Genomic DNA, 5,831 nt, shown 5'->3' on the forward strand with positions numbered 1-5,831 from the left:
GGATGGCTATCGGTGGCAAGGTGATGAAGATGATTATGAAGTAGTCCATGGGGGTCGGGCAAGAAATGAGGAAGGGCATGAGCAAGACAACCGCGGCGAGGGCGGGCGAGAAGATGAAGAATCTCCAGGACACAGTCATCATGTAGAAGATGTCGGACATGATGATGAGGAAGATGCCGGAGCAGACGAAGGGCATGATCATGAAGATGAAGATGCCGGAGCAGACGACGAAGGACCATCGATGCCCTGGGTGCAGGACCCTCATATTCAAGAGCTGCTTCTCAAGCAGATGGATAATGCAAGAGCTGCCGCCCGAGAGAAAGCCAAGCTGGATCAACTGGAGATAGACGCGGTTACTCCATTGTATGAAGGATGCAGCCCCGAGGATACCCTCCTGAAAGTAACGCTCATGGCTCTGGAGATGAAGGTAAAACACAAAACTCCATTGTATGATCGATTGTATTTAAATTGTAGCCTTCATTTCTTGATTGTATTTCGACATTTTCAAATTTGATGATATTTTTTCATATTCAATATGAAAAAATATTGAATATTCATGAGGACAATCGATCTCGATCCCCCTCCATCTCGATCGCTATCCCCCATCGCAAGATCCCCCTCACCGCCGAGCACCCCCCACACCCTCCCCCGCTCCACCGCCGCTGACGACCCCCCGCACCCTCCCCCGCTCACCCCCTGTTATTGAATATCTGATCGACATGATCGTGAGCGAGCAGTGGCCGTATGTACGTGACCCATGCATCAACACTGGACATACGTCACACTGGGTGGATAAGCGCCGTTGGTTTTAGAGTAGACCATGCTTATCTATCTCTACACATGTGCTTCCAACCAAATTAAGCGGCAAAGATGTAATCGCATCTCTAACCAAATTAAGCGGCAACAACTTTCACTTCTATACATGCTCGAATATAGATATGCATGGTTGTATCATGCCTAAATAGGCAAATTTATTTTCTTTTTCTGACATAGACTGGCAAATGTTATGATCTACAATATAGACTGGAAAATACTTTGCCACTTTGCTAACAGAATTTGCCACTTTACTAATAGCGCACTTCATGGGCATGCGCCATTACTAAAAAAAAACATTCTAATGACGCACTTCATGGGCATGCGCCATTACTATAAAAAAACATTCTAATAACACACTTCATGGACATGCGCCATTACTAAAAAAAACATTCTAATGGCGCACCGCTCGGGGTGCGCCATTAACCCGTCTGCCCTCGCGCGCCCTCGTCCACTAGACCCCGCCCACCCCCTCCCCCACCCTCGTCCACGCAGCCCACGGAGACGCCGCCGCGGGAAGGAGACGGGGAGAGAGAGGGGTGAGGCCCACCTATTCCCTCCCCAATCCCACCGGTGGCGGGCCGCCTGCCGCCCCAGGGCCTCTCCGGCGACGAATCGGCGGTGACTACCCCTTTCCGTCGAGCCAGGCAGAGGCGAGCGAGGTCGGCCGACGCTCGCGCGCGCGGGGAAGTGGAAGCGAGTTCGGCGGGCTGCCTTCCGCGCCTCCCCGAGGAGGAATCGAAGGGCGGGCGCGTCGCCTCCGGCCAGCCTCTCCGTCGACGCGGACGGCGGACGAAGCAGGTGAGAATATGCGACGCATTGTTTCGTTGATGGGAACCGGTTGCCGAATGCTGACAGCGGTGTGATTTCCCCACGGCTGCGTGTTTCCCCCCAGCCCGAGGCCCGAGCGGCGAGGAGCAGGAGTCGGTGTCAGCAAACGAGCACGCTTCTGTCAGGCCGTTCGTCATAGAGGTTAGTACACGCAGCTCCCCCAAGCAAACTTTAGGGTTTCGAACATCGCATCTACACTGAACAGCTCCACGGAAGTAGTAATGATAAGGAATTAGGCAGTGACCTCATGTAACCGATGGATGGTTTCATTGATGGAGAAGTGATTTTCTGTGTGCTTTGGAATCATTGTTTTTGGCTACCCGTCTCACTATAAGAACATGCTAAATTGCTAATGATTTGCATTGGAACAAAGCCACAAACGCATTCAGAACATGCAGATCAGGTCAGACTTCAGGTTGAGTTGTTGGCATGTATGGATGATGTGCTTTTAAATCTTTAGGGATATATTAGTAGTAAAAGTACAATGTCAACTGACCTATTGTCCTAGATCCATTTAGCCACGTGAATGTCTTATTTTTTGATCATTTGGTTCCATGCCAATTGAGACCATATTCTCAAGTAACATGCTCGCTTCATCCATCTTACCATCTGAAAAGTATCCATGCATCAATGTGTCATTAGGCTTAACACCCATGTGTACCATCAGGTCAAAGATATCTTGGGCTTCCATAACCCTTCCATTTTTGCAAAGGCGGTCCATAATTGTGGTGAAAAACACAGTATTAGGATAGATGCCACGATCCAACATTTCAGAAAATAGTTCATGAACCTTGTCCCATTTGCCACAAGCACAAAAACCACTAATAAGGGTGTTGAAAACTATGATACCAGGAGCTAATCCTTCTGTTGTCATTTGATTGAATTAGGACATAGCATCATCCATTCGGCCAATACCGGAAAGCAGGTTTATTACCGCTCCATAGGTCACAACGTCAGGGTTCAGTCCTTGCCGCCGCATTTTTGTAAATATATGCAATACGTCACCAACCATTTCTTCTTTAGCTGCTGCAGATATGAGTATGTTGTAGGCATAATGACCTGGTGAAATACCATTTTCTGTCATCAAATCGATGAGGCAATGCATATCATGAAAAGACCGTTCCATGGCATACCCATGAAGCAGAATGCCGTAGGTAGTAACGGTTGGCTTTTGGCCCAAACAGACCATAGAATCAAAAATCTTCCTAGCTTCTGCGCATCTTCCGTTCTTGCAAAGATAATCCATCTGTATATTGTAAGTTACAATATTTGGTTGAACACCATTTCTAGACATTTCTGTGAAAATACGATCAACCTCTTTGCACCTTCCTAATGAATAGTATCCATGTATCGGACTAGTATATGTGGCAACATCTGGCAGAATTCCTCTATCAGACATCTGGTGAACAGCCTCCTTAGCCTTGTCCATCGCATGAACCTTGCACATGGCAGAAATGATTGAGTTATAGGTCACAGCATTCGGCAAAATTCCCGTCTGTAGCATTTCACAATATAGGCTGTAAGCCTTGTCCACCAAACCGTCTTTCAATAGGCCATCAATTACAGTGCTATAGGACACGACATCAGGTCGGCAGCTACCTCCATGCTCAACCATCATGTGAATCAGCTCGAGGGCCTCTTGGCTTCTCTTCTCGCTGCAGAGACCCTTGAAAAGAATGGTGTAAGAGAAAATGTCGGGTACGCAATCAAACGCAGGCATTACCCGGAGTACGATGTCCATTGCGTAGCTGGTCTTCTTCTCGGCGCAGACTGCCCTGAGTAGGTGGCTGAAAACGACAATGGATTCTTTTGCAAATCCCGTCTTGATGTGACCCGTCTAACATTTTTTTATTAGCTGATCATCTTATTAATGTGACCAAACTTACTCTTCTTGTTGACTTTGCAGATTTTCGGTAGGACCGGCCATCTTTTGGGTATTTTTTTGGTGCAGCTTTCTTATGGATTAGGCTATTGATGTATATAGAAAGTTACAAATATGCGTTGTTTTTTTGCTCATTTGCTCTTTCCCTTTAGATTTACCCAGGTTCAGTCATTTATTGTTTGCTTCCTGTTTCATGTATGTAGTTTGTGTGTTGTGCTAGCTTGATGTTTTCTGTGTATGCTTTTGATGGCCGATGATTTACTGCAGGTTAGCACTGTCAAAAGGTCATACTTAACGCATGCCTAATTTGAACACTAAATCAACTTCATTAATTTTCAGGTACAGTACTCTGACGGAGTTACCTTCTTCAGAGTGCAGAGGAGCAAAATTGTTCTAATCAGCAGCAGCACAACACAGTCACTTGGATCAGCGGAAGAGGAGCATCAGCAGCACGGGCAGAGGAGCAACAGGAGCTAGTTCTTCACGTACAATGGAAAACAAGCAAGCTTATATCTGAAAATTGAGTTAGCTAGGCTCACAATTTTGAGTTGGCCCCTTTACATATGCTATCTGAAAAATGAGTTAGCTAGTCATCTAAGTTGAGCTGATTTTGATTTCCGTATGTTATGGGGGGACAACAGATATTTCTATATGTTCATTCTTGAGGGTACAGACTTGCTAAACTATTGATGATTTTTTGTTGGGTGACCTATTTTTGTCCATATGAAAGCAGAGGACCATATGGTCTGTGTCCTTTTCACCCATATGAAAGTAGAGGCACATTATGGTGCTAGTTTGCTGGGTTTTGTCTCCGACCATCGTGTCGTGATGATTTTGCAGGTACCCCGAGAGGCCCTTGAGTTTGCCGGAATGTCGATTAACTTCCGTTCCGGCAAATTCGGGTACTCCATATGTCCTATTGTCAGCAAAGGTCATGCTGAAATTTTCCGTGAATTTTAGCATGATTTTGCTAAAAATAGGACACATGGGGTACTTGCAACTAATGCATGACAGGTTCACCGATTCAGCGGTAACAGTTACAAAGGGTACACCACAAGGGTGGAGGCGGAAGTTAGATACGCGCGCTATCTAGCGTGAGAGAGGAGGGAGCGCTGGAGGAACCGGATGAAGACTAGTTTCATCGCGATTATGCTCATCCTGATGACCGCAGCTCTCTTCTATGTGATGGTAGTTTAGATGATCGATAACGACTTGTAATGTGAAGACAAACTCGCTACTCGCGGTCACGAGACTTGTAATGTTCTAACTTTGTTCGGTATTTTAAATTCGAAGACTAATATGATGAATTGTATTCGGAGACTAATCTTCTATTGTATTCGATAAATCTGTTGTTTATATGTTGTGCTCTCTATATTCTATGCAATAATATGTTTTGTAATTTGTGCAAATATCATAAGAAAAAACCCTAATATTCATACTAGTGGCGCACCAGTCAGCACTTTAGTGGCGCACTTCAAAAGCACACTAGTGGCGCATCGTCAACTAGTGCGCCATTAGTAAGCGAGAGCACATGGGTAAATATGGCCATGGGAGGCATACTAATGGTGCACAATGAGCTATACTAATGGAACACTTCCTGGTGCGCCATTAGTATACCAGATACTAATGGCGCACCATGAGCTATACTAATGGCGCACTTCTTGGTGCGCCATTAGTATACCAGATACTGATGACGCACCATGAGCTATACTAATGGCGCACTGCCTGGTGCGCCATTAGTATACCAGATACTAATGGCGCACCTGTGGTGCGCCATTAGTAAAAAATTCTAATGGCGTGATGCTAGTGGCGCACCTGTAGTGCGCCATTAGTAGCCAAAATAGGCGCGTCACTAGCAGGCCTTTTCCTTGTAGTGCAACATCTTCCACGCTACACATGCTATAGGCAGTTCCCAAACAGAAAAGTAAAGTTTTGACTCCCCCACCACCAATCAATCACACTCCACGGCTAGCCAAATCCTCGGGTACCGTCCAAACCAACATCAACCCTGGGGGAGTTTTGCTTGCAATTATCTTTTCGATTTGAGCATGGAACTGGGAATTCCAATTATCGACCCCTTTCTCGTGAATGATAGTGAATAAACACATATCGAGGATAACACTCCTAGCATGGAAGATACCAATAGCCCCCTGTCCGCACATGAGCGGTTCGGGCACGCAAAATAGATTATTTCTTGAAGATTTAGAGAGTGGCACATGCAAATTTACTTGGAACAGCAGGTAGATACCGCACATATGTAGGTATGGTGGACTCATATGGCACAACTTTGGATTTATGGAGGTGG

At 45.9% G+C, this 5,831-nt stretch overlaps 1 long non-coding RNA gene and 1 pseudogene across 1 annotated transcript; one reads left to right on the plus strand and one right to left on the minus strand.

Moving 5' to 3' along the window:
• Nucleotides 1-1,442: 1,442 nt before the first annotated feature.
• On the plus strand, nt 1,443-4,289 carry LOC123424341. The gene is made up of 3 exons (XR_006621668.1): nt 1,443-1,614; nt 1,709-1,785; nt 3,866-4,289. It is a non-coding gene; the product is annotated as an uncharacterized LOC123424341 (long non-coding RNA).
• LOC123424325 lies at nt 1,792-3,544 on the minus strand (annotated as a pseudogene).
• Nucleotides 4,290-5,831: the final 1,542 nt, after the last annotated feature.

This window comes from Hordeum vulgare, chromosome 1H (assembly GCF_904849725.1).
Source record: "Hordeum vulgare subsp. vulgare chromosome 1H, MorexV3_pseudomolecules_assembly, whole genome shotgun sequence".
Taxonomy (NCBI): Eukaryota; Viridiplantae; Streptophyta; class Magnoliopsida; order Poales; family Poaceae; genus Hordeum; species Hordeum vulgare.